The sequence below is a fragment of the Mustela putorius genome, unplaced genomic scaffold, assembly GCF_011764305.1.
Source record: "Mustela putorius furo isolate JIRA1106 unplaced genomic scaffold, ASM1176430v1.1 tig00003845_pilon_pilon_pilon, whole genome shotgun sequence".
Classification (NCBI taxonomy): Eukaryota; Metazoa; Chordata; class Mammalia; order Carnivora; family Mustelidae; genus Mustela; species Mustela putorius.
In genome coordinates, this window is record NW_025421998.1 from 90,373,210 (window position 1) to 90,401,163 (window position 27,954).

General features: G+C 38.4%; 1 protein-coding gene across 4 annotated transcripts in view; it reads left to right on the plus strand.

The window, feature by feature from the left end:
* CHRM2 (cholinergic receptor muscarinic 2) overlaps positions 1–27,954 on the plus strand; it is a 144,228-nt gene that overhangs the window by 62,774 nt on the left and 53,500 nt on the right. For 2 of the 4 annotated variants that reach the window (XR_006601423.1, XR_006601424.1), the window contains 2 exons: positions 15,711–15,809; positions 18,125–18,164. The exons of the other annotated variants lie outside the window; for them this stretch is intronic. The gene's annotated coding sequence lies outside the window, so the exon portion shown is untranslated. Of the gene's footprint in view, positions 1–15,710; positions 15,810–18,124; positions 18,165–27,954 lie in introns of those variants that run through there. 4 annotated transcript variants of the gene reach the window in all.

The window sequence follows — 27,954 nt, forward strand, 5'->3', positions numbered from 1 at the left end:
TTTTTACTCCTAACACTTCCAACACCAAATGTGTGTGGGTTTTTCCCCCACACCAACCAGTTCTCCAGCTCTCCAGATATCAACTGAGTGTCCTACAATCCAATTCTGACACTACCTCCTGAGAGTTATTGCAGACTGCACAGGCCAAGGGCTCAGTGTTCAAAGACTTCCATTCACTTCAATGCTGATCACAAGTTGTAGGCCTCCTGGACCTCTGACCACCTGGCCTTAAATCGGGAGTCCCATGATCCTCTCCTCAGGGTCAGTGATTTGCTATAGTGATTCACAGAACTTCAGGAAACACTGCGATATTATTGGTTTATTATAAAATATATTTAAAAGGATACAAACAAATGGACAGATGAAGAGGTACATAGGGAGAGGTCCCAAGGATCCCAAGTGCAGCAACTTCTATTCCTAAGGAACCGAAGTATGCCACCCTTCCAGCATGTGGATGTGTCTATCAACCCCAGAAGCTGCCCAACTCTGTTGTTTAAAATTAATTATTTTAATGGAGGCATCATCACAGGTATGATGGAATATTAACTCAATCCCTAGTCCCTCTCCTCTACCTGGAAGATGAGGAAGTACTGATGAAAGCCCTAGTTTCTAATCGACAATTTGGTCTTTCTGGGTCCTAGCCCCCAAGCCCGACCGAAGCTATCCCGGGACCCACCAAGAGTTCCCTCATCAAAAAAAAAAAGATATTCCTGTCACCTCTATCACTTAGAAAATTTCAAGGTTTTTTGAAGTTCTTGTGCCAGGACTAGGGACAAAGATCAGAACTATGTTTCTTTCTGTATCACATATCATCCCTTTCTCCAGGGATCAACAGAACCTTTAATCGTTTTACTTTTTTCCCCTACCAACTTGTTCTGTGGAAGGAGCTTCAGATTTACTAATTTAAATTTAATAATTTACTGTATTTAATAAATTTACTACTTAAGCCAGACTTCTTAGTTTCTTCAGCTTTATTGAATGAGAATCAAAACCACAGTGAGATCTCATCTCACACCTGTTACAATTGGCTGTTAGCAAAAAAGCAAGAGACAGCAAGTGCTGGTGAGGATGTGGAGGGAAGAGAATCCTTGTGCACTGTGGGTGGGAGTGTAAATTGAGGTAGCCACTTGGGAAACAGTGTGGAGTCTCCAAACTTCTTAATTTTGGACCCCATTAAAAACTATGCAACTCTTTCTCTTTGCCCCCAAAGGCACCACAGTTCTTCTGAATAGAGCAAGGAGAAGTGTGTGTCTTGTCTCTTAAGTTTTGTAGACACAGCTGTTCATTTAAGAAGGAGGTTATCCGTTCAGTCTCGGCCCACCCGTGTTTTCACTGCCAACCCAAAGAAGCTGGAGGAGATAAAGATATATAGTAGCCGCCTCCTCACCTCCACCAGGTTACAGGATATCCTCCTTCAGGAAGTCAGACGTCAGGAAAAAGAGGGAGTCCCACTTTTGAGCACTCTTGCTTTTTCTAGCCCATTTATTTCCTTCCTCCTTCTTGCCACTCTGAGACTTACCCCTCCCAGTCCAGAGCTTCCAAGTGGATGGAAGATGATAACCTGTGGGTTAATTGAACAAGGAAATCTTGACTCATAGAGACAAGAGAGATATGCAAGGAGACTGTAAACAGTTGTGGAACTGAAGATCAGAGCCAGGTGGGGGAGGAGTGGAATATTTGATATTCTGTTTTCCAAAGTTGGGAAGATCTGTTTCTGTTTATCGAGGAAAGAAGAGGCTTACTAATTAAGGAGAGGTAATGAATCTCCAAGTTAACAAACATAAAATAGAATGAGTGAAATATTAATTATGTCAGCAGGAATAAGAAAGAGGATAAAGAAAAAACCACAAAGGAGAATAAATAATAATTCTATAAAATGGAAGGATTAATACCAAGTTGTTAGTCATTACAATAAATATAAATGGGTTGAGTATTCCTTTAAATGATGGATTGTCAAATTGTATTTTAAAATGATAGCTCAGTATGTGCTGTGTATGAGAAACTACTAGAACAGAGAAATAAAGAAAGGTTGATGGGAGAGAATGGGCACCAGTAGTAGTGATAATCTAGCTGAATTTTAATTTAGTGTGAGTTATTTCTGTTCATAAACCATAAATTTAAGGGATACAGCCTGTGCTATCTGGTCTGTAGATTTTCTGAACTATATGGTTTATATTTTCCATTGATTTATTTATCCTTTTTATTCAACAAATAGTGACTCCCATCATATAGTGGCAAACTGCATACTGTGACTGAGAGCTTTATATTATGAATCTAGGAGATACTTGTGATTGGTTTAGACTCTCAAATCACTACACCTTTTCTCTTTTTCTACTACTCTGGCTGGTGAGTACAGCTGCAATCCAGTTGTGTGAGCTGATGTGACTTGTTATGTGGCAGTCCCATTATCTACTCATTTTTTTAAATCTTATGTTCAGTGTATGTGAAGAGTCTTAAATGCATTTTGAATGAGAAGGGACATTATTAATTCAGTAATTAAAATTCCAGATTATTTGCTAGTTGCTTTCTTTTTATCATCTTTAACTTTAGGGCTATAATTTCCTTTTAGTATTTAAAGAGGAAAAACACGTTTTTTCAGTTGTCCTTCGCCAAATTGCTATATGGGTGTGCCAGCAGCAAAGGTTTCAAAAGGATCTTATTGTGCTTCAACTTCATCTGGTTCCTGGTTGCAAATGCAGATACTTAGACCCTAGACCTTCTGAATCATAGTCTGCATTTTAATAAGATTCTTAGCTGATTTGTTTCTACATTCAAATTTAAGAAACACTTCTCTAGGAGATTTTTGGGGGCTGATAAATTAATTATGCAACTAAAATTATTACTGGTCACACAGTAGAAAATAATGACCTGAAAGATCTTTATCCCATACTCCCATTTTGTTTTATCTGTAGGAGTCTTGGGATTTAACAGGGTGTTCAGTCACAGAAATTATCTTACCCTGCTTTTTGGTACAATCATTTCTGTATTTACATTAATGAGATATTTTCATTCATTCTTAGTTTCAGTGACTGAGATATGTACATGGCTAATGTTCATAAACATCTTCAGAACCTTTTTGGAAGTGGGTATAAATGACAAATAGAAAAAAATTTTAAATGTGTCTTTTCTGATAAGAGAATTTAAGTATGTTGAAAAGTGACAATACTTTAGCTTTCAATTCAGTTGAACTACTTTGGGCACAAAGACAGAAAGGGATTTTTGTTCCAGCAAATGCACAGCAGGAACAGCTGAAACCCAGAGAGAGATAATGCACTAAGTATAGCAGTTAAGTGATAAAGATTTTGATTCCTAAAGTGGCAAGCTCCAAGCATCAAAGCAGCAGGAACAGCTTAAGACAGCAAACAAAAATGGCAAGAATCTTCTGGAGCTATGAGGATGCCTTTGGTTTCTGTCAGAGAAGAGGCCAAGTGGGATACATCCCAAAAGAGAGATGGTGACTGTTGATTGTAGATCTTGCAAAACACCATGTTGTACTCAGGTACCAAATGCAAGGATCTTTTCAAAATTATTTCCTGTTTCCTCTATAACGTTCTGTACTCCTGGACATTCCTATTTTTTTCCTTCCTTGACTTTGCAGACCTGATGTGCACTGTCTAGATTTACCTCCTTGGCCTGATCCTCTTTTTTTAAAAAAGATTTTATTTATTTATTTAGCATGAGCTGGGAGAGGGGCAGAGAAAAAGGGAGAGAGAGAATCTCAAGCAGACTCTCCTTTGAGCATGGAGCCCAACAGCCCAACACAGGACTTCATCTCACAACCCTGGGATCTTGATCTGAGCCAAAATCAAGAGTCGGATGCTTAACTACCCCTGACCTTATCCTTTGAAGACTGCATTTTTTTTTCTTTCTTAACTACTTAAATGTTTTGTTTCAATTTTCAGTTCAAAAGTGACCAAAAAAATACATTTCAAATCCAGACACCCAGATCCCAAAACAAGACTATCCTGGACATATATAAGATTCAGTAGGTTGATCAGAAACAAACAAAAAACAAACTTAGAATGCTTAGCCCTGCATAGAAGACTTTCAGATTGTGTCTGTGAAGTAATCAGACTTTCTTAGGGTTGTGTCAGAAGCCCCTACAGAGGACAAGAAGGACCATGCCACCAAGGTTTTTGTAGGAGCTCCCTCTTTGTCAATTTCATATATGTCAGTGGTCCTCCAGTGTTGACAAAACTATGGCTGTTCAATTCTTCCCATTACTGGATTCAGGAAAGTAATATAAGGCCAAAACATTTAACCTTACTTTGAAGTTAATTTTTTTTCAAAACTTTAAGTCTGGTCATAGTTACTTCTATAAGAAGTGAACATAAGAATAACTAAAGTAAAAAAATGATTAAGGTGTAAAGAATTAAAGAATGCTTGCTCAGCAATGATGAAGCATCTTTTTCATTTTGGTATTAAACTAAGTGCTGGAGATATGATGAATCATAAAGCAATCTGTTATGAGGAATTTATTGTTCACTTAGGATGATGACATAATCTTTATATTCAAAATCCTAAGAAATCCACTGAAAAATTATTATATCTGTAAATGAGTTCATCAAAGTTGCAGGATATAGAGTCAGCATAAAATAATTATATGAATAATACAAAATAATAGTATTTCTATACACTAGCAATGAAAAATCTGAACTGAAATTAAGAAAATATTGTACTCACAATAGCATCAAAAATAATAAAACACTAAGAAATAAATTTAACAAAAAGTTCAGAATTTGTGCTCTGAAAACTACAAAACATAGTTGAAATAAATGTAACAAGACCTAAGTATAAATGGGAAGGTAGCTCATGTTCATAGATTGAAAGATTTAATATTGTTAAGATGGTGCTTCAGCGTAATCTCTATCAGGATTTCAGATACCTTTTTGTAGATATTAACAAGGTAATCCTAAAACTCGTATAGAAATGGCAAGGGATCCAGGATAGCTAACACAATATTGAAAAAGCAAAATATAGTTAAAGGACTCACTCTTCCCAATTTCAAAATTGATTAGAAAGCTAGAGTGATCAAGATAGTATGGTATTGGCATGACGACAGACACATAATCAAAGGGAATGCCTTTTTGTGATCTTGAGTTAGGTAAAATTTTCTTAGTTATGACACACAGTCAATTCCTACCATTTTCCCAAGGCCCAAGCTTTCATTTTTCATCTCTGTCATTCCATTGGCACTTAAGTTGTATAGGCTAGAGTTGAAAAATGTCTTATGTTTATATACCCAGACTCGAACTTAGTGGTTCTTAACCTTGTCTGCTCATTGGGATCACAGGGCTGCTTCAAAAAATACTTCCTAGGTCTCAAGCTCTCACATTCAGAACTTCTAATTTCACTAGTATGCAGCCTGAGCGTCAAATTATTCTAAAAGTTCTCCAAGTGATTTTAATATACAATGAAGTTTGAGAAACTTGGCCTAAGTGAACAGTAAATTCCTCATAATAGACTTGCTTTGTGATTCATCATATCTCCAGTGCTAAGTACAATACCAGAAATGAAAAAGATGCTTCATTGTTGCTGAGCAAGCATTCTTTAATTCTTTATCATGTTTTTTCACTTTAGTTATTCTTAACATTCACTTCCTAAAGAAATAAGTCAGACCAGGGGTGCCTGGGTGGCTCTGTTATTAAGCATCTGCCTTTGGCTCAGGTCATGATCCCAGGGTTCTGGGCTTGAGACCTGCACCAGGCTCTCCACTCTGCAGGAAGCCTGCTTCTCCCTCCCACTATCCCTGTTTGTGTTTCCTCTATTTAATATTTAATTAAATAATTAAATAACATATTAAAAAAAAAAAGAAATACGGCCCAATTTAAAGTTTTAAAAAAAAATTATTTTAACTCCAAAGTAAGGTTAAATATTTTGTCTTGTATTACTTTCCTGAATCCAGTAATGGGAAGAACTGCACAGCCATAGTTCTGTCAACACTGGAGGGCCACTGACATTGGTTTCCTATGATCCAGATTAGAGACGTCTTCCCTGATACTGGATATCACTAGCTTCCACTGCAATGTGGAAATAAAAACACATAAGAAATAGCACTATCGGGGCACCTGAGTGGCTCAGTGGGTTAAAGCCTCTGCCTTCGGCTCAGGTCATGATCCCGGGGTCCTGGGATCGAGCCCCACATCGGGTTCTCTGCCTCGCGGGGAGCCTGCTTCCTCCTCTCTCTCTCTCTCTGCCTGCCTCTCTGCCTACTTGTGATTTCTCTCTCTCTGTCAAATAAATAAAATCTTTAAAAAAAAAAAAAAAGAAATAGCACACCTATCTTTGAAGCTTGTGTAGTCTACTGAGAGAACTCAATGAGCTAGGGATCTGGAGGCATTCTATTTCAAAAATTATATATGTAACACTGAGAGTGTTTTCTTTACTCTCAGGAATGAAACCAGGATGCTCACTATCATCACAATTGCTTTGACAATGTATAGAGTTCCTGTCCAGCATTTTGAACAAGAAAACAGAAATTAGAAAGTTGAGGCTTCAAAAAAAAAAAAAAGGATGAGGCTTAGAAAGTAATAAATAAAACTGTCATCATTTACAAGTAATGTCCTCTTTTTTTACACAGAAAACACAATATAGTCTCTGGATAAATTATTAGAAATAATAGAAGAGTTTATGGTATGACGGCTGAACCAAAGGCTGATACGCAAAAAGGAATTTGCCTTCTACGCCCCAGCCACAAATAACCAAAAGATATAATTGCAAAGTGGACAGTATTTACTATAGTATCAGAGATTATCCATAATCTAGAAATAGCTGTAGATACTTGCAAGATGCAAAGGAAAAGTCCTGGAACTGAAAGAGGGGTTAATGATCTAAATAAATAGAGATTGAATTTATACTCCGTTAAAGAGACAGTAACTTATTCTTCTTAAAGATATCAATTCTTCTTTAGTTGTACTTTAGATTTATTGAAATTCTAATTAGTTTTCATGGAATTTTCGTGGAACTTTATAAGCAAGCTCTAAAATTTCTGTAGAAGGATGAAGAAGAGCCAGGGAAATGGAAGATTTCTGCCATACCAGATATCTGTAGTTGGCAGATTACAGATCATAGCTTAATCATTTAAGATCTTCATTGTGTGTGTTTATGTTTCTGAGTGTTGTGTATACATCACAGTGAAGAACTGAAGTAACACAGAACTTAAGTACAATTACTGCTTTTTTTGTTTTGGCTCTGCATTTTGTAAATTTTCTACAATCACTTTTTGCTACCTTATAATCAGAAAGAAAATCAGTTCTAGTTTTCACATATCTGAAACATGCTTATATATGCTCTAATAGTGCATTTGGCATTTTCTTCTATATTAACCACTTTATGTCTCTGCTTGCTTTTTTTTATAAGTTAAAAAGGCTCTAAATTGAGGTGTCTGAATATAGCTGGAGACTTTGTGTCACTGCTCTTCTATAATCTGCTCTATTTCAAACAGATCAAGGTCACACATGCCTTCAAGCCCCAAGATCAAACCATTTCTATTAAGCCAGTCAACATGAATAGAGTTTCTTATAAGCCCAGTGATTTAAACTAGAAGTACATTACACTTCATTACATTCTGAATACTAATAAACTTCAGCTTTTCTTATTGTCTCTTGGCCCAAAAGCAGAGGTTTTGACTTGAATGAAAACAGGTAGAATTTGATGTTGTTTTTCTGATTTATTCAGTGATCTGTGGAAAGAATGAACCTAGTTTTCAATGGCCACATAAATGAAGGTATTATCCTCATTGACTCAAACATACAGGTTGAGGACAGTTAGAATAACTTTAGAATTACAGAGAATTTAGGTTTTATAAAAATTCCTTTTTTCTCACTTTAATTCCTAGGAATGAGCAAGAAGCCAAACTGAACGTAAGAATTAATTTCAGAATTTAGTAAAGCTTTGTTCTTTCTCAATGTTTTTTTGGATATGAATGACTTTTCTGAGATCTATCTTGCTTGTAGATTCACTCTATTATATAATACATTCATTGATGGTCACCTTTTTTACTTAATAAGCTAAAAATAAGGGATGAGGCAATGACTGTGATTGCACCAGACTCCAGCTCCCAGGGTAGAGTCTAAGCAGTTTGAATTGACATTTGTGTCGTTGTCCAAAACCAACCGCTTGCCACATCCATTGGTGTAAAACACAACATCTGGTTCAGTATAATTAGGTTTTCAAGTAAGTTGATGAGAAAATGAGCCTTGTGCACTTACCCAAAAGAAGCAGCATTAAGAATTTTCTTTTGATTGACATAAATATATGAGATGAGGTTGAAAAATAGAGAATTGGGTCTTGGAAGCATGCTCTTGACCTCTACATGACCATTGCGTATCACTTAGGAGAGAGGGAAAACAGACTGCCAATTTTCTTTCATCACCACACATGTGCTCAGTGATGACATTTTGGTATGAAGTGTCATGGGAGGGTGGATCTCCTAGGGTTGTTCTCTAATTGGGTGTTTGTCCCAGAAATACAAAGGAATCAAGCCCAGTGGCTTCATGATGCTGAGTGCAGATGCCTTGGTGTTGGGCAGGGCTAGGCATGTCACTGGACCACAGCTCTTCACTGTTTGTGAGAGCGGAGTAGAAGGCCTTTCCGGAGTTGGGAAGTGGCATGCTGGGCAGAATGGAGTTGAATGACCTGGTCTCTGCTTCTGCCTCTTGTCAGAGTCTTAATACTGTCTGCACATTACTCTGGAATAGGCCATAGCTTGGAAGGTGCTCAGTCTTTAGAGTAACTTTGTGGAGCTGTTTAATGAGTGAATTCCAGTTCTGAGAGCATGACCACTAGAGACAGTGGTTTCAGTTGAGGGAAGCTGCCTCCCTAGTTTCCTTTCACATCATTCTCAAGTTGTGCTCCAGTCGGAACCACACTTACTTGGCCATTGGCCACCGTGGGCATCCACCTCCTGGTCCCCACAGAGACCGGGGGCAGCAGGAGAAGGGAAATTACCACACAGGGCCTCTTAAAAGACAACGCAAATCCCAGGACTCTACCCTTTTGAGGAGTCGTGTTTCCTTTTAGAAGAAGGCTATTTTCTCTCTCCTTTTCTAGGCTTACGCAGGTGTGGAGCCTATTGAACTTGTAATTTCATTCAGGGCTTCACTGGTTTTAATAACAATAATATGTACTTGAGTTAAACAGACTTGAGCTCAAGTTCTTGTGCCCTTTTCAAGTTATGTAGATTTGGGAAATTAACCTCTTTTCAATGTTTCTTTATCTGTAAAGATAGTATTTCTTTTCCCCCAGCAAATGGGTTGTGGTGAAGACTAAATGGGGAAAAAAATACACCAAAGGACTTTTTAGAAGTTAGGGTTCTATGTAAATGTGACTACATTTTCCTCATTAAAATACAATTATGGAAAAAAATAAAATATAGTTATGGGATTGAAATATCAAGTAAATACCATTAAATGTTTTCTAATTTGACTCTTTTAAAAAATCAAAATACGTATAGCAGGACTTACTGTCTACATTTTTCAAGTGAGGAGACAGAATCTCACTTAAGTTAAATGAATTAAGAAAAGGTAGTGCAACTGGTACCGTGGCAGGAATAAAACTCGCATTGTAGTGTATTTTAAATTGGCAATTTGGGAAGTTTCACAGGAGAAACCACTGTACTTTCAGTGAAAATTAACTATTGTGAAATTTAAGATTTATTTAAATGAGTTCATAGCCAGTTACACAGCTATACCCAGAGAATACTGACTGTGTAGCGGTGTTTGTCTAGGAACCAGGTCATTAGTTGTGTTCTGTTCTGTACTTGGTTCTTATGCTTTGTAACACAGTGACTAATGGCTCAGCAGAAACCTAGAAAACAATCTCAGGAAAAAAATGGAATAGGTTTATAATTTGGAATCCGAAATCAACGCAACATCAGTAGGTTTCAATAATGAGCCAAAACTAGGTGATATTTGAGATGATAAGTACAATATTATACACATTCTAAAAATAAACCAAATAGGAAGAAGTTTTTAGCAGTTTGTATACATGGAAGAAGCTACTTAGTTTGATGACAGAATGCACCCATCTGTGGTGCAATTCGGATAAAGTACAATCTAAGGAAGTGACCTAACGAAAAGCTTTAAAGGAACACTCCCAGAGAGGGAACCTTGTATGGTGGAACTAGACTGATTGCCTGTTAAATTCTGGCTCTGTGACTGTCTTCTAGTGGTGTGACTTTGGGGAAGTTACTCAGTCTATTTGTGCCTCGTTTCTTCAACAGCAGAGTGGAGTAAAAACAGTACATGGCTAAAAGAGTTTTAATGAGGCTTAATAGCATAGCCCAGGTGCTGAAAATGGAGCCTGGCACAAAGCTAGTTAACCCTTATGATTACCACTGTTAATTCTGAATCATAAACTAAGAAAAGCACTCACAGCCTGGACTCTTTCCAGAGAAGACAAATAGGGTGGTGTGAAGATAAGAATTCAATGCTATTTATTAAAGATTAATTAAACTGCAAATCATGAACAAAAAGAATTTGTATTTAATCTTTTCAAAATCCCTGAGGGTTGGGTGTTATTATTTTTACATTGTAAGAAACAAAGTGTGAATTAGAAAGGTTATATAACACAACCAGTAAGCGGTAAGATGTCTGCTTGACATTGAAATACCTCTACCCATTAAGTAATGCGCATTTGAGGATCAGCTGACACACGAGGAAGTTTAATCTGGACAAGTAGGGACCAAGTAGAAGCATATTGTTCCCTGACATTTGAAGGTCTGTCAAGTAGAACAGGGGTTTGACCCTGACCAGCTAATAATACAGTCCTACAGAAAGACTCCAGGACAGGGCTCTAGTTCATCTCCTTATCTGCTCAGGCCTGGGTTTACTGCATTAACCTCTTATCTGAACTTCATACCACTAAGCTTTTCTTAGTACAATTCACAATTCATCCTGCATCCTGTTATGAGATTAATCTTCCAAAAATACTACCACTATTATATCAGCCTCCAGCTTAAAACCCTTCAGTGCTTCCTCCATGATATGCAAGATAACATACAGATACCTTCACTTGGCGTTCAGAATCTTTCATGAGTTGCTTTTAACCAGCATCTAGAATCGTTTACTTTTTTCATATTTTTAAAATTTAAATTTAAGTTCTTTAAATTTAATTAAACTTAATTAAATTTAAAATAAATTTAATTTAATTTAAATTCTTTATATTTAAATTTTTAAAATTTGAGTATAATTAACATAAAGTGTTATATATATACTTTTTCTTTAAAGATTTATTTATTTACTTTAGAGAGAGAGCAGGGGAAGGGGCAGAGGAAGAGAGAGTCTTAGGCAGACTCCTAGCTGAGCACTGAGCCTGACTCAGGGCTCAGTCCCCCAACCCAGAGATCACAACCCAAGACGAAACCAAAAGTCAGATGCCTAACTGACTATACCACCCAGGCTCCCCTGCAGTGTTATATTAATTTCAGGTGACAGTATAATGATTCCCCCATTCTGTACATTACTCAGTGTTCATCACACCAAGTTTACCCCTCACCTCTTAAGTGTACCCTTAATCCCCTTCGCCTGTTTCACCCATCTCCCCAAACACCTCCCCTCTGGCAGCCACCATTTGTTCTTGTGAAGGGATCACAGTTTGTTCTCACAGAGGGTGTAATGCTCAGTGAAATAAGTCAGAGAAAGACAAATACCATATGATCTCACTCACATGTGGAATTGAAGAAATGAAACAATCAAAGAAGAGAGAAAAGTACTATCATTTACTTCTAAGACCAAAAGGTGCCTAAGACATAATGTAACCGTTCCCCATCATTATCACATGGGGAAAATTTAACTCCCAAAAGTTATAGCTAATTGAGAGAAGAAGGCAGATGACTATTCAGTTTCTGTATTATTATTGCAAGTTGTTCAAACCAATGACCGTAACTCAAGCAAAGCAAAGTACATTGACATGGACAATATGGTAAACTTCCCATATATACTTCTTCCACTCAGGGGGAGGTTTGTCTTTCTTTTTTTTCTTTCTTTCTTTCTTTCTTTTTTTTTTTTTTTATTTGAGGGTGTGAAAGAGAGAATGAGAAAGGGAAGGGTCAGAGGGAGAAGCAGACTCCCCGCTGAGTAGGGAGCCGATGGGGTATTTGATCCCGGGATGCCAGGATCATGACCTAAGCCAGAAGCAGATAGATGCTTTACCAGCTGAGCTACCCAGGCACCCGAGGTTGGTCTTTTTTCCCCAATTTTTAAAAACTTGAGTTTTTAGGAGCAGTGTTAGATCCACAACAAAATTGAGAGGAAGGTACAGAGTTTTCCTGTAAGTCCCCTGCCCGCCCCCATGCATAGTTTCCTTCATAATCAACCTCCTCCTCCATACAGCAACTTACAGTTAATGAACCTACACTGGCGAATTGGAAATCACCCAAAGTCCATAGTTTATATGAGGGCTTGTTCACTGGTGGTGCACATGCTGGGTTTGGGTGAACACATACTGTTGTGTCTCCACCACTGTAGTATCATATAGACAGTGTTTTTACTGCCCTAAAAATCCTCTGTCCACCTATTTGTCCCTTAACCCCTGCTCCTCAACCCCTGCAAACCACAGGATTTTTTTTTAAAGATTTGTTTATTTATTGTAAAGGAGGGGAAGAGGCTGAGGGGAGGGAGAGAGAAACCCAAATAAACTCTGTGCTGAGCAGAGCCTGATGCAGAAGTTGATCATGACCTGAGCCAAAACCCAGAGTCAGAGGTTTAACCAACTGAGCCACCCACCACGGATCTTTTCACTGTCTCCATAGTTTTGGTCTTTTCTAGAATGTTGTATAGTTGGAATCATACAGCATGTAGCTTTTTCAGACTGGCTTCTTTCACTTAGTTATACACATTTAAGTTTCCTTTGTCTTTTCATGACTTGGAAAGTTTGTGATTTTATAATCTGTTATTAGTACCTTCCTGTAGCTTTTTCTTTTTTTAACCTATAAATACATATATATGTAACTCAAGCCAAAGTCAAGATTTTTTTTTCTTTTTATTATTTGTCATTGTCATCTTTGAGCCCAGGGGAAGAATGGAGAGCTGTCCTACCAGTAGTGGGTGTTTCCCCATAGCTGCCAAAATGCACTCGTGATTTAGAGAGACAGGTGCTCATTCTGGAATCAAACAGTACAGTTTTAATATCTTGGCTCTGTCCATGTCTAACTCTGTGACATTAGGCTAATAAGTACATTTCTCTCAGCCTCACTTTCCTAGGCCTAAACTTGGACCTTTATATCTTACTTTCTTTTTTTTTTTTAAGATTTGCTTACCATATTATATTTGTCCTAAAGAAACACTTGCTTGAGTTTTCAGCTCTCCTTATTTATTTATTAACTTACTTATTTAGAATTGAACTAATTAACATATAGTGTTATATTAGTTTCAGGTGTACAGTATGGTGATTCAACAATTCTGTACATCACCCAGTGGTCATCATAATGAGGGTTTTCTTAATCCCCTTCCCCTATTTCATTCATCCCACACCCATCCCACTTCTGGTAACTGCCAGTTTGTTCTCTGTATTTAAAAGTTTGTTCTTTTTTGTCTCTTTTTTTCTTTATTGAAGTGTTCTGTTTCCTAAATTCTATACATGTGTGAAATTAAATGGTATTTTCTGACTTACTTTATTTTGCCAATCATAATACCCTCTAGGTCCATCCATGTTGATACAAATGGCAAGATTTTACTTTTGTGACTGAGTTTTCCAGTAGATAGACAGACAGATAGATCTTTGTCCATTCATCCATATCCAATCATCAGTCATTTATGCATGGACACTTGGGTTGCTTATTTAGCCAAGATATGGCTAAATAATGCTTCAATAAACATAGGGGTGCATATATCTTTTTTAATTAGTGTTTTTGTTGTCCTTGGCTAAATACCCATTAGTGGGATTAATGGATCATAAGGTAATTCTGTTTTTAATTTTCTGAGGCACCCTTGTGCTCTGTTGGTGGGAATACAAATTGGTGCAGCCCCTGCGGAAAACACTATGGTGTTTCTTCAAAAAACTAAAAATGTATCTTATTTATTGATGCTTGTGATGTTTTATTGAAAAAATGATTTGAAAACACCTATTTAGCCTTTAGAGGCTGAGCTGAGCCTCGGGAGGAGATGTCCTTGAGGGTATGAGGAGTCTAGCTGTCCTTTGTAGCAATCTTTATTTTGAATACCTAGTGTAGGTGTTGGCACATTACCCTAGTGAGACAGTGACATAAAAAATGCAATATTTAGGTCTGTTGTTTTTCTCTTGTTGGGACCCACTGTCATCTTCCTGAGGGTCCTCACCCTTTGGAAGCTGGAGCTGGAAACTTCTATGAGAAGACCCCCATCCACACAAACCACAGCAAGCTCTTTCTAACCTCTGCTTCTTGTAATGGAGAAAACAGGCTTGGTGTCTTGGCAGCTTCCAGAAGCTCATCTTCCTCCAGGCCTTAGGAAGTGTTCCTGGCCCCTGGTCCTAGAGGACCAGCATCAGTCCCATTACTCAAAACCAGTACCAAACAGGGACCCCTGCAGGACTCCGTTTTCAAAGTGCCTATTTTGAAAGATAAAACACATTTGAGTCAGGAAGCCCAAAGTGCCTCTCTCTCATTCTTCAGAACCCACATCCTTTCTCTGTGATGTCTGGCATTTTTAGTTCTCTTGTCCCTTTACCCTTTCATTTAACACATCACTCCTTGCCAGAGGCTCACCTTCACTGTCGGGAAGAATAACCCCAGGGCAGGCCGTTTGCTCGTCATCCTCTGTGGGGAAGAGGAATGCAGAGAAATAATTTCGTTTTTCCCAAATCTCTTTATCCTCTTTGATTTTTCTCAGGCTTTGCTGGTTTGCAGGCACTCACTGGGGCGGCCACAGACAATGCACGGAGAATTTTTTTTTTTCCCCATTCTTTTCTTCTCCCTCTCTTTCTTTTTTTTTCTTCCCTTCAAAATCTCTCTTTGTCCTTCACATCATTGTCTAACCTCTGACTGTCAGAGTCTTCATTCCCAGCTAGGAGATGTGATGTGTTCACATTTCCATTTTAATCATAGCCTCAAAGAGTTGGAAGGGAACCTGGAGGTCACCAAGCCCAGCTCACACAGGGGCTCTGTCCTCAGCTCATGTAACAGACAAGCATTTAGCCTCTCTGTGGACACTTCCAGTTTCGGGAAGCTCCCTGTTTTGTACTGCAACCGATCCCATTATGGGAACACATCCGTCATCAGGGATCTTTCTTATTTTCAGCTGTCATCTGTCACCTGGTGACATCCAGCCATTACTGAGGTTGTATCTGGAGCCGTACCGAACAAATCTATCACCTCTTAGACATGTTATCTCTTGTCATGCGCTCCTCTTACTGTGTGCCTTCAATGGTTCCTGACACAAGGTGGCCTCCTGATTGGTTTCTTTAATTTCTGCTGGAAACAGTTTAGCTTACAACTACTGTTATTTCCCCCCAATTGAAAACAAAGTACATAATAGGAGCATAAGTGAGCTAGAATTTTTTGTTTCTTTTACTAATGCAGCCTAAGACCCTTTATTTATATTTTTATTTATATTTATAATGTGAATTCATATATAAAAATTCATATTTATAATATGAATTCTTCAGTTATGTTGCTCTATGCATCTGTGATACAGGCTGTTACTACTATGCTAGAAACAGAGCCCAAGCTAATATTTCATTGACCAAAACTCATTTCCTCAATCAGAGATCTTTAACTTGGTTTTCCCTTTCAGGAACATTTTAGAGCAAGAGGAAAAGAGGTTTTGCAAAGAAACCCCACGTCCTGCCACCACCAAAAAAGGGCAACAATAAGAACCAACAAGCTTTTCAAGGTAGTATCGTGTTTTCAATTGATACAGTGTCAGATGATCTCACAGGAACTCAGCTGGAGAATGGAAGAAATTATGATGGTCTGGGTGCTTTCTTGCAGAGAACTCAAGATATCTCAAACTGCCTTCCACAAAAGGAGAGAATGTGCACACTCCCAAATAACAAGCAAAAACATTGGCTAAAACACTTCTTTCAAAGAGTTTAATACACACAGACACCACCTTTTCATGTACACAAAAGGGGCTATCTGGACTCCTGTTTAAGCACAAAGGCAGGATCAAATTGAAAATCATGCACAGCTCTGTGGCAGATGGGACTCTCAGGGATGTGATGGTGGGCTTCCCAACAGTAAGGGAACCAAATGACCCTCTAAGCTGGTTTTCTTCATGGAATCAGAGACCTCTGGCAGCAGGGAGTGAAGGAACCTGATAGAGAAGCAGCTATATCTGCAAGACCACTGAGCAGGCTATGCCCTGAGAGATACCTGTAGGTAGCCATGGATTTGCAGGTGCACATAAGCACAGAGAGAAGCTCTCAGAGAAGGATGCACAGTGTGGGAGATTCAAGAAATGGTGTATGTGTGGGTAGGGAGGGCTGGGTGAGAGAGAGGTCAAATGGAAGTAAGGGAAGGATTAGGAAAATAAAAACATAACAGAAACCCCACTAAAACTGGACTCTGATATTAGTCACATGTATAGTATGGAGAATCTTCCCGGAAACCTTCTTAACTCAATCTTTAAGAATATGTTTCCTTGTTTTTATTAAGATGAACTATTACATTTCAGCAAACTTTTATTGGGTACTTTGCTGAAGACCTGACTAAAGGCTCATTTATTTCCTTTAGTTTCTCAGTTAATCCTAAAAATTTGGTAATCCATTATGCTTTTATTAGTGAAGAAAATGACAGAGAGCAGAAAGGTTAAATAATTGTCCAGGGTTATACTTCTAATAATTCAAATCTAGCTTAGAAATAAGATCAAAGGGGGAAAGAAAGAAGATCAAAGAATTTCAGCACCATGACATAATGGTGTATGATTATTCTTTCATGTTAACCCAAATGACCTCCAGGAGTCAGTTTAATTCTTCTGATCTTGCACAAATTGTATTACATGGAATGAAAAATAGCAATAGCTTGACATGGAAGGAGAACCAGAGTGGGAACTTTGACAGAGATGGTTGTCCCCACCTTGCTCCTAGCTAAATTCCCCTCAGGTAAATCATTCAACTCTTAGAACCAGTGGCCTCAGCCAGCAAATGGGTAGGGGTTTCCCTATAAATCAAGTCATAAAATGCTTGTGAAGGTAAAAAGTAATGTATGAATGCAAAACATTTGGGTCATGTAATCAGAAGGCCTTCAGGAACTTTGTGATTGGATGCAAAATCCATGATATAAACTGATAAATTATATTGAATCATTTTTAGATTGATTTGTAAAGCATTTTTGGAGCACCTGCAAATCAGGTGGTGTGTAGAGCAAAAGGAGATACAAAGATATGTAAGACATAGCTCTTCCCTCAAAAGGTTTATAGTCTAATAAGTAGTTTTACTGGCATTAGCTGCTATATTTCAGAAAATTAATTATATTTTCACCATGTGTTTATGTCATAATAAACAATACTCATATCCTTGGATTTATTGTGCCTAAAAACACAGAAAACTGAGATTTTTGGTCTTGGTTTTGGTTTGGTTTGATTTTTATCCACAGTATGTACCTTGGCTCAGTACCTCTATTTACTTTGTTCTATTATAGTCAACTTACTACAAATAGAATGATGCTACTCATTTGTAAATGTATTTGTAAATCACTTGAATCTGGAGATGCCTAGCAATTCTAAGATACATAACAATCTACATTCAAGTTAAAGGCAGAAATGTGTGAAAGTATTTCTGGAGGAAGCAATTTTCTTCAAAAAGGAACGACAAGACCTCAAGAACCACTCCCTGACTCTCTAGAACCCTTCAGTTCACTCTTATCAGCTTCTAGGTTCTAGTTATAGACACAGAGAATGGTGAGCCATAAAATTATTAGAGTTACTTTCCAAGATGGACAGTATGCTCAGGGTAGCAAAAGGTATTTAATCACTAGATTCCTTTTATTGAAATTCCTGCCCAAATAAAATCTGCCATTTTATGTCAGCCAGATATTTTTGCTTCTCATTCCCAGTGAAAACTTGAGCCAAGCATCATTGTCCCAGCAGATTGAGAAAGGGTTCAGCCCATTTTATGTCTAAAGCCAGCAAGTAGCTGGAAAACCGTGAAATTACTCACTAGAAAAGCAGCTGAGGAGGATTTTTTTTTTTTTTTTTTTTTTTTTTAGATGTGGAGGTGGTTGAGAAAGGAAAAAAATGAAAAGAAACACATTTGATCAGGAAAAAAAAAGGTATGTGTATGCCTCTTTTTTTTTTCTACCATTTTCTCATGATCTGGGGATGAGAGGAGTATTAGAATGGGAGAAATAATGTTACAAACAGAATGTAAAATTGAGGAGAAAAACAATACAGTAATTGAGGTATTGGAGTTTTTCTACTTGGATAATAACAAAGGTTAGTGTAGACATGCAGTAAAGTGATTATCAACGGTCTTCTCTGTGGAAAAATTACTACAGTTTTTTCATCTTTGCTGGTTTGGCCTTCTGCCCAAGAGGTGTCTTCAGTTATGTCCTATACCAGTTAACCTGTCTAGAATTGCTGCCAAGGAGCTCTGCTTCTTTAAAGAAAGTTACTTTTCCCAGTATATTATCATCTATAATTTACAGATCAAGACACAGAGATCAAGGACCTTGAGAAGTCTGGAGTTGATGGGAACTGGTGGTGGGATAGAGTGCAGCTAAGGGGCTTCCCAGCGTAGAGTCAGGAGAAAAGATTGGGTGTAACTGGAGAGAAGTGAGTAGGTTGCAGAGGTGGGTGACTAGGGCTTTCTCTCTTTATAGCCTCAATTCCTGACGATGTAAGAGACCAGAGATAATTGTGAGAGTCTGGGGAAATTTGCAAAGAGTAGTGAAGGTTTGAAACAGCTGTTGAGAGAGTTTGGATGGAGAGCTGATTAAGGAGAACCCTGGTGAGGCTGGAATCTTGTCTTCATCACAGTTCTAGTCCTCGTGGCAGGTGACTGTAGCAGCAGGCAGTACTTCACCCTGTCAGTGGAGCAACTGGGATGTTTCACAAGGATTCTACAGAATTGTAAGGAATGAGTGATCCCTGTCCTCTAATGGGTAAAGAAATGGACTGTGGAGTATTGTCTAGATAGGGATGGAAATGAGGGAAGGAGATTAGGGAGAAACCTATTAACTGGAAGGAAAATAGAGGGTCCAGTAGGGATCTCCCTACAGTTGGGAAGATAGTTTATTAGGAGGAAAGGTAGTAAGCAAGAAAAATAAGTTGGAGTCAGTGGAATATTAAAGTTTAAGATTTTAAAGATGGAATAATTCTGAGTTTTAACAAGGTCATACTTGTGCCAAGGGAAATGGATCACTGAAACCAAGTAGAAATGAGGGCAGATGGAGTTGAAGAGGTCAAGAAAATGTTAATCTAGGACATGGAGTGCGTTAACTCTATGGACATTTAAATCCTTGAAGTGGTTAGTGGAATCAGAAGTGTAGAATGTCATGAATCTAGATCAAGAATCTTTTTGAAAACATGGTTGGGCTTGAATGGATTTGGCTAAATGGAAATGGGTTAAATGGCAAGAATGTCAAGTTGTTTCTGTGTGGTTATGAGTTTGCATAATGAAAAGAAGAAGTCTCTCCCACACATGCACAGAGAGCAAGAGGATGAGCAGTCTGCAGTGGGTAGATCATCTAGAAGGTAGCATCTTCGGAGATGGCAAGTCAGTTCACATGGATCCACAGAGTTTGCAGAGTGAGAAGGGATGGGAGGAAAGCCATGGAAAGCAATCAAGGTGAAATCAAAGAGGGTAGTAACTGGAGGGGCTATGGTTTGGGTCAATGTGAAGGACATCAAGAACAAGTGACAAGATAAATCAACTGGAACATTGATTTAAAGACGTGTCTGCACTTAGCCACACAGAGTCCCTGGGTGGTGTCCCCAGCAAGATGGCATTTGTTGTCGTTGCTTCTGCAAAGAGGCCTATATTACAGAAAGTAAAGAAGACGGATACTAATATTTACTGCATTGTAGACAAACTGTGTCATTTAATCTTTATAAAATCTCCCAAATGTATGCATAATTATCCTCATTTTTTTAAAAGAGGAAGACACAGAATCTCAGGTAAAGTAATTCTTTCAAGGTTATTAATGTCAACAAGTGCTTAGTACAAAAATCCAAACACAGGTTTTTCTGAACATAATCTTTTGTACCAAGAATTGACATCTAGCTCTGGATCCATACTAGGCTCTAGGTGAATCAATTAATTTCTAAGTCTGATTCTTTATTTCCCCCCCAAAATGCAATATCAACTTTGTCTAACACTGACTTCTTAAATGATCAAGTGAGATATTTGTAAAAACAGTCTGAAATAAACTTATAAAACTACATACGCATATATTAACTCCTTCACTCACAAGTCTACTCTTTTCTTTTTTGATCCTTAAATCCCTATGAATATAGGAAATAACTGATATATTCAATAACTTCAAATGTAATTGTGTTTCTATAGTGTAAACCCTAACTATCAAGACTTACTAGATGTAGAAAATAGAAATACTCACCTTTATAAGACTGAATTATAAAGGAAAATTTCTCCAGCCATGTAGAAGGGCTCATGTTCACTTACATTCTTTTGAGCACTTGGCATTGTAATGTTTTGTTGGTGATGCCAGTCTAGTGGTGGTAAAATGGTTTCTCATGGTGGTCTTCACTTGCATTTCTTAACTTGCTACTGAGGTAAGCATCTCTCTTTTTGTTCATTGGTCGTAAATGTTTCCTTTTCTATGAAACATCAGTTAATATTTTTGCTCATTCATTGCCCTTTTCTATTAAGACCTTCCCATTTCATAAATGTTGACTTTGCATCAAGAACATGAAATAAGGTGTCCACAGTCACATGGTAAATTGGTATAAGAGCTCAAACTAGGACTGCACTGGTCTTCTACACAAATCAGGGTTTCTTTTCCACTGGGATTCCTCCTCCTCAAACAAAAGGGCCACCTGAATGAAGCTGTTAGCATGGGACCCTGTGGGATATCCAGCTAGGATGGTTCTTGTTACTTCAGCTTTACTCTTCCAACAGAAATGAAACAAAATGTGCCAAACACATCAATATCCAGAGAACCCTGTCAATTTTGATGATACATGGAATTTGTAGTAAAGCAACCACTAGCACCAAAGTCCTAGTCCAGAGAGAGGTGGGGGTCAATGTAGATATAATCTGAAGCCTCACGTAAGATATATGATAGGCATTAAATCAATGACGGGAGCCACAAATATAAAGTGTGACTTGTGAGAGGCTGGGTGGCCGGTCAGTGTTAGGCTTTATTACTGCAGCCTACTTCTCCTTTGTCTCATGGTATTTATAACATACTTGATAGTTTGTCATTCTGTCTGTTCTGATTGTATATGAGAAAAGGTGGAGTGGGGGATTGGCATATGAGGAGACAGAGGGAAGTGATTTTCTGTGATTTCCAGTGAAATCCTCAAATAATAATTTGAGATCTGGAATGGAAGAATACTATACAAGTGGAATAGTTTAGTGAATTCACTCATTCATCAATTCATTCATTCTCTCACTCCTTCCTATCCCCCCTCATTCATCATTTTAAGCACTAAATCATTTTGCTTGAACAATATGCTGAGTTGAGCTAGAGGGGAATCATGTTTTTCTATTGAAATGGCATCCCATGGTCATTGCTTTCCTTCCTGCTATCAGATTCTTGAGTTCTGCCCACCATCTTTCCTTCTTGCTCATTTCTTTCTCCTCCTCATTCAGTGGCTCTTAGATTAGATAAAATATAGCATCCATGGAGCTTTTTGCATGCAACTTGGGTGAATCTCCTATGAGACACCCATGGTCTGCATCCCTAGCCCCATAATCACTGGGCTGATATTCAGGGTGGTAGGAACAGAACACCAGTCCTCGGTAAGTCCCAGCACATGTTCTGGGAGATGAGCCCCATGGCTGTGGGCTGATTTTCATGGCAAGGGCAGAAGTAGATGTGAGGTCATGTGAGGATGTGGAAGGAGAAGAGGGCAGGCAGACCACAGCAAACTTTTGAAGACATTTAGTGGTCTCTTTCCAATTTTTGGTATAAGACAAATAGTTCTTTGTTTCCAATATGACAGTTTAAAATATAATATTTGTAACTATGTCTTGTTCTATCACTACAACATGCAAAATATTCCTTTTGAAGCAATACTTTAATTATCATCCTACATGTCTTGTTTTTAATTCCCCTTCCTTCCTACCTTCCTTCCTTCCTTCCACTGCTATTCCCATATCCTTTTTATTGAGCTACGATGAAGATCTTGTAATGCAACCTTGTCATTTTAGAGAAGAGGAATTGAGGGTCAGGGGCTTGGTTCTGCTTGCTTAAGTTTTTAAATCCTGAAGCTCTGGTCTTCTGTCTTCTAGACTAGTATACTGCACTCACTGTGACCAGAGTTGATACTCCAGGAAACTCTCTCACAGATGACACCTCTGACAGCCTCACAGAGGAGCTCCCTTTTTTGTTGTTGTTGAATATGTGGAAACTGAGCCCCTAAGTGCCCCAAGATTTGTTGCCCCGTACCCCTAACTTTGTCATATTGACCAGTGGACCTCGCTGAGACCTTATAGAGTCCTTGTCTTCTGTGATAGCTTGCCAGAATGCAATTCAATACAGTGATAGCTTTTCTGGTACACTTACTTTTTGGGATTCTCCAAAATCACAAATATCTTGGTTATATGAAGGGTTTACTCTACTCTACCTATCCTTAGGAACCCATATTTAGTAAAATGTCACATCAAACAGGACATTCAATTATGCCACATGCACAATAATTCATTCAACAAATGTGATCTCTTTGAATACCAGTCATGTGCATTCAACGGACAGGCAGTGAAAATATAGAGGACAGATACAATTTTTATCCTTAGAGAGCTTATAGGCAGTGACAGAAATGGACATGTAAACCAAAACTTCAAACTCTGTGCCAGAGCAAGCATCATATACCCTAAGATTTAAAGAATGATCCTGTGTTTTCAGGCAGACAGAGCAAGCCAGAAGGCATGGTAGCATCAGAGATACAGTGCTTCTTGCTTGCTGGACCCCTCAGCATGAGTCCATCAACACTGACAACTGATGGTAGAGGCAGGAAGACTGAGGATGATCGGGGAGGGAGGCTTACTGCTTCAGACAGGCACACATAATCTGCCATTTTCCTATCCAATGTCCTGTTCGTCCTTTCACCATGACAATGAGAGGGGTGCTTGGGCTGGAGCTGAACTAGTCAACTGTGTAACAGGAAATGGATTATGGTGGGGAAATGGCCTCTTGAATATGGGAGGGCCTCTGGAGCTCTGCTACTCAGGTAAGTCAGAAACTCATTCTTCCTTAATTATAACAAGACTGTGATAGGACTAGCAGGTTCATAAACTACCAAAATGGAGGAGGAAATAATCCAAGACTACCCAGATTTGTCTCTATTCTTTATTATAAACACATCTACATATTTTCTCTCAGAATGTCATTTTCAAAAGTTGGTGACCTATCTGAGCAAGTAAACATGTTTAGTTTTATGTGAAATCTCAAACTTGCAGCATTCTTTTACTTCTTCTTCATCTTCTGAATCAAAAGAATGATGCCACAATTCTGTCAGCTTTCCCCTCAATATTCTCTGTCTTTCCATTAGATCCCGTAGACTTGTGTGTTATCATCTACTCATTCAGCTTATTTTATTTAGACTAACTGTCCTGTACTTTCCTCATTGTAGTATATGGACTCCCTATGGGAACTTTCTTTCTGATTATTTTTCCCCATGAACCACAGTGAGTTCATGGAACTACATGGAAGATGGGAACATAAGACAAACATGAAGGACTTGAAAAGATAGGTGTGATGGATATATTTTTTTTCTCCACTCTTCCACCTCACTTAGTGCTCCGAGAAGCTGGGCCATATGGACTATATCCAAGGGTTCTCTGCTGCCAGTTGGGATCAATCAATGGGAGGCACCAGAAGATGACCAGAAGGCAAGAGAACAATTAGATTAGGGTATTTATTCCGTCATCTCTTCTTCCAGGTCACTATAGATTGCTGCATCCCTCTACTGAAGGCTAGAGTTCTGGTCAGGCAGCCCTTGCCACAGAGTTAAATCCTGGTTCCAGGAATCTCTTTCTTCTCTTCCTCCTTCCTCCAGGCCTAAGGATATCCGTGAGTTCTGCTTATACTGTACCCTAAGTACTTCACTTTTCTTTCTTGTTCTCTTAGGGCATTCTCACAGATCTGGGTTGTAGGTGGTAGGATATATGAGCCTGAGGCTCAGACTAGACGTTCTAGGATTAAAGTATAAATTGGTAATCAACATTGGGAATAGTGCACAGAAAAGAAAGGAAAATGGCTGAGGAGATAAGGTTAGAGAGTGCTCATAGGTTCTCTAAGGGATGTTTCTCTCAATGTTCTTGCCTTATTATCCTTTTCCTTTTTTATCAATGACTATTTCTCCCATTCAAGGATATAAATACAATGGCCAAATTCTAGCCATGAAAGAAATGAGTGATTCTTTAATGGGCAAAAACAAAAGTAAAAATCTTAATCCCTAAAAATTTTTGAAGATTTATTTATTTGAGAGAGAGAGAGAGAGAGGGAGTGCATGTAAGCATGAGAAGGACAGAGGGAGAGAGAATCTCAAGCAGACTCCACACTGAGCAAGGAGCCCAGTGTGGGCTTGATCCTAAGACCCTGAGATCAGGATCTGAGCTAAAACCAAGAGTCGGACACTCAACTGACTATGCCACCCAGCTGCCACAAAAGTAAAAATATGTAAAAAAAAATAAAATAAATTAAAAATTTTTTTAAAAATTGATATGTGACAAGCAGTCATGGCATATTTGAATCTGTAGAATAACAAGTTTCATTATAAATTCTTTAACATGTGCTATGTATTTGTAGAAAAATGCTTTAGCTAGACTACTTTTCCCTAATAACATTTCTCACTGGCTGCTTCAATTGTTTTCTCCTTTTTATGGCACATTAATTATTTAAATGGAGCAGGCCTTGCTCTCCATGATAATTGTCATTTAGTTGGATGTTAATTATTTTCACAGGTAGAGTAACCACAGGATAAACTACACAGTTTCCTTTTGCTCCAGGAGTCCCAGTTTCCATTTAGCCATAAAAGAGTTTTAAACATTTGTGATTTTTTTTAACACGGACCAACTCCTCTTTTGAGAAAAACATTCACCTTTCCTCTCAATTTCTCATGACCAAATTCTAAAAATATGCTCTACTGCTTCCTTCAGTAGCCAAGTCATTTGATACTCCAGTCATAACAATAATTCAGTTTTTATAAATTCTATTTCTTGCCCAAATAAAAATAACGTGAGTGAAAATGGCACTTTTCATGACTTTTTTTTAATGTTTCTACTTCGTACATGTTTAATTCCTTGAAATATTCCTACCTTTAGATTGTCACTGCCTACTTGACTCATTATTTCCTCAATAGCAAAGCCTCAATTTCAATGGTAGAATAAAATGGGACACATTCTACTATGTGCAGCATGTCATTCATCAAATTCCCACTACGAGTTGTATATCCACAGCTGCGATGGAACATAGTTCAGCTTCCCTATTTCACACCCATGAGGAGTGTCTAGGCCTTTTTTCCCCATGTATTTAAGAAGGCACCTTGACTCTGTCAAGCTGTTGGAGTCCTAGAATCTATGGCCATTGGTCTTAGCAGTTGGTTTTGCACACACACCAGTATTTGGGAAATTCTTTATGCTCTTTGGTGCTTAGTTGTTTTTTTTTTTGTTTTGTTTTGTTTTTTTGTTTTTTGTTTTTGTTTTTTTCTAATACTATCATGCGACTAAGTTGGTAACAATGAGGACCTGCTGGGGCATCTAGATGGCTCCATCGGTTAAGCGTCAAACTTGATTTCTGCTCAGGTCATGATCTTGGAGTCATAGGATCAACCCTGCATTGGGCTCCTCGCTCAGTGCAGAGTCTACTTGTCCCTCTCCCTCTGCTCCTCCCCCACCTTGCTTGCTCTACCCCTCTCTTTCAAATAAATAAATAAAATCTTTGGAAAAAAAACAATGAGGACCTGCTCTTTTGATGTCTGAATTTCAGCTTGGCACGTTAAACGTGTTATCTATGCAAAGTGTTATAAATCACCATATGAACACTAACTATACTTGTTGTATGCATATAGAATGAGTTTTTATTTTAACATCTGGTATACATTTTGTTGTACTTGAATAAATGGGGATAATGCATCAACTGATAATTATTGAGCACCTTCCCTCATCCTTAAACTGCTCTTGGTGTTAGAATTAACTCAAGAGGAAAAATGTTTGGATTCTCCGTCCACTCTGATGTAGATTTTTGGTGGGAAAAGGAGAGATACTATAATTGTCATCATAGAGAGTAGAATTTAAAAAAAGTTTTGAACAAGGGGGGTGAGCTCATGAAAAGAAGGAGTCTATTTCAGGATTCTGGAATGGCATAGAATATAGCATATGGCCTTTACGAGAAGAAAGAGAAAGGATTGTTAGTCAGTGGCCTTTTTGTTTTGATTCTTCCTTAGTTTTTATGCATTCTTTTTATGTACTATTTCTTTTCTGTTTGAACTATTTTCTAGATGATCCTTAATATAAATGTACTGTTTAAGGGGAAATGCCAACTCTTAGTCATCTAGAAAAGCTGTTTCACTCTGACCTAAGATTAATGGGTATAGATAGTAACAGGAAGCCCAGATTGGAAATAGATCTGGTTTTAGAATTCTCCGTTACAGAACACCAATATATTAAATAGATAGAAGTGGAGCTTATCAGTAGCAAAGGAGATAGGAAGCCTCAACCCATACCCCCACCTCCTTGCCCAGTGGGTTTGAAAATTACTAACGTACTTCTTTTCTGTTTTCTTGTTAGGCCATCTTCATGTTACCCTCTGTTATTAAATAAATAGGGACTGCTGACACATGAGCCTCAACTCCGATCTCTTCGCCCTTGGTTATACGTTAGTTGCCAGAAGGGTTGTTTAGTATAAATGGAAGTAACCAATTGATGCAGGCAGGGAGCTGAGAGGGTGAATGGGACCATAAGAAGTGTTTTTTCTTTTCTTTTGTCCTTATCACACCGATTTTACCAGAAGATATGTGCAAGCAGTAGCATGATGACCCCTATTCCCCACTGACCCTTCAGCAGACACTGGACATGTGCTACTTGGAGGCTGCATCTTGGATGCGGGGAGGTGAGCCTGTGACCCTTTGCCCAGGGGATTCTCCATTCTTCAGGTCTCCTTAAGGAGCACCTAATGGAAGAAGTCGGTATTTTGCGCAGGGTTGACAACCATCTTGGCTGGCCCTATAGACCAAGTGCCAAAACGCCATCTTAATTTGTGCTGAGTAGGTGAGTACATAAGTCAGGAACTCAGCAGGGCAGGAAGCCAGGGCTTTGAATGACCACTTCTGTGCCTTTTCCAGCCCATCTTTTGGAGGCAGCCCACTCCTATATATATGAAAGCTGTCATTGCTCTCTCCCCTGCCCCCCCGCCCCTGCCCCCGCCAAAAATAGTTCTACTAAGTAAGGATCCAGGTAGTGTCATTATTGGCATGGTATTCATTGGGGTTTGATTTCCAAGTTGTTGACTTACTACCAGTCCACTGATATGATTCTGCAAATGAACCAGAAGTACAGAGTTAAGCTGACAAAGACATAAGTCAGAGAAAGAAAATGAGTGAATTTACTTCCTTTGCAATGATATCCTTAATATTATTAAAATACTGGATTATTCTTTTGAACTACTGCTTAGTGACACCCAAGAAATGAGTTAGGATCTCTGACAAATGAGGAACTACCATGGGAAGAAAATTATCTGAGAAGGCCACAAGGCATGTACCAGGACTGTGAATCTCTATACTTTTTTTAATTTAGATTTATTCATCTTAAGCTGAATTCATCAAGAGCAGGAGGGAAGGGCAGAAGGAGAGGGAGAAAGAATCTCAAGCAGACTCCCCCTCAGCTCAGAGCCTGACGTGAGGTTCGATCTCACAG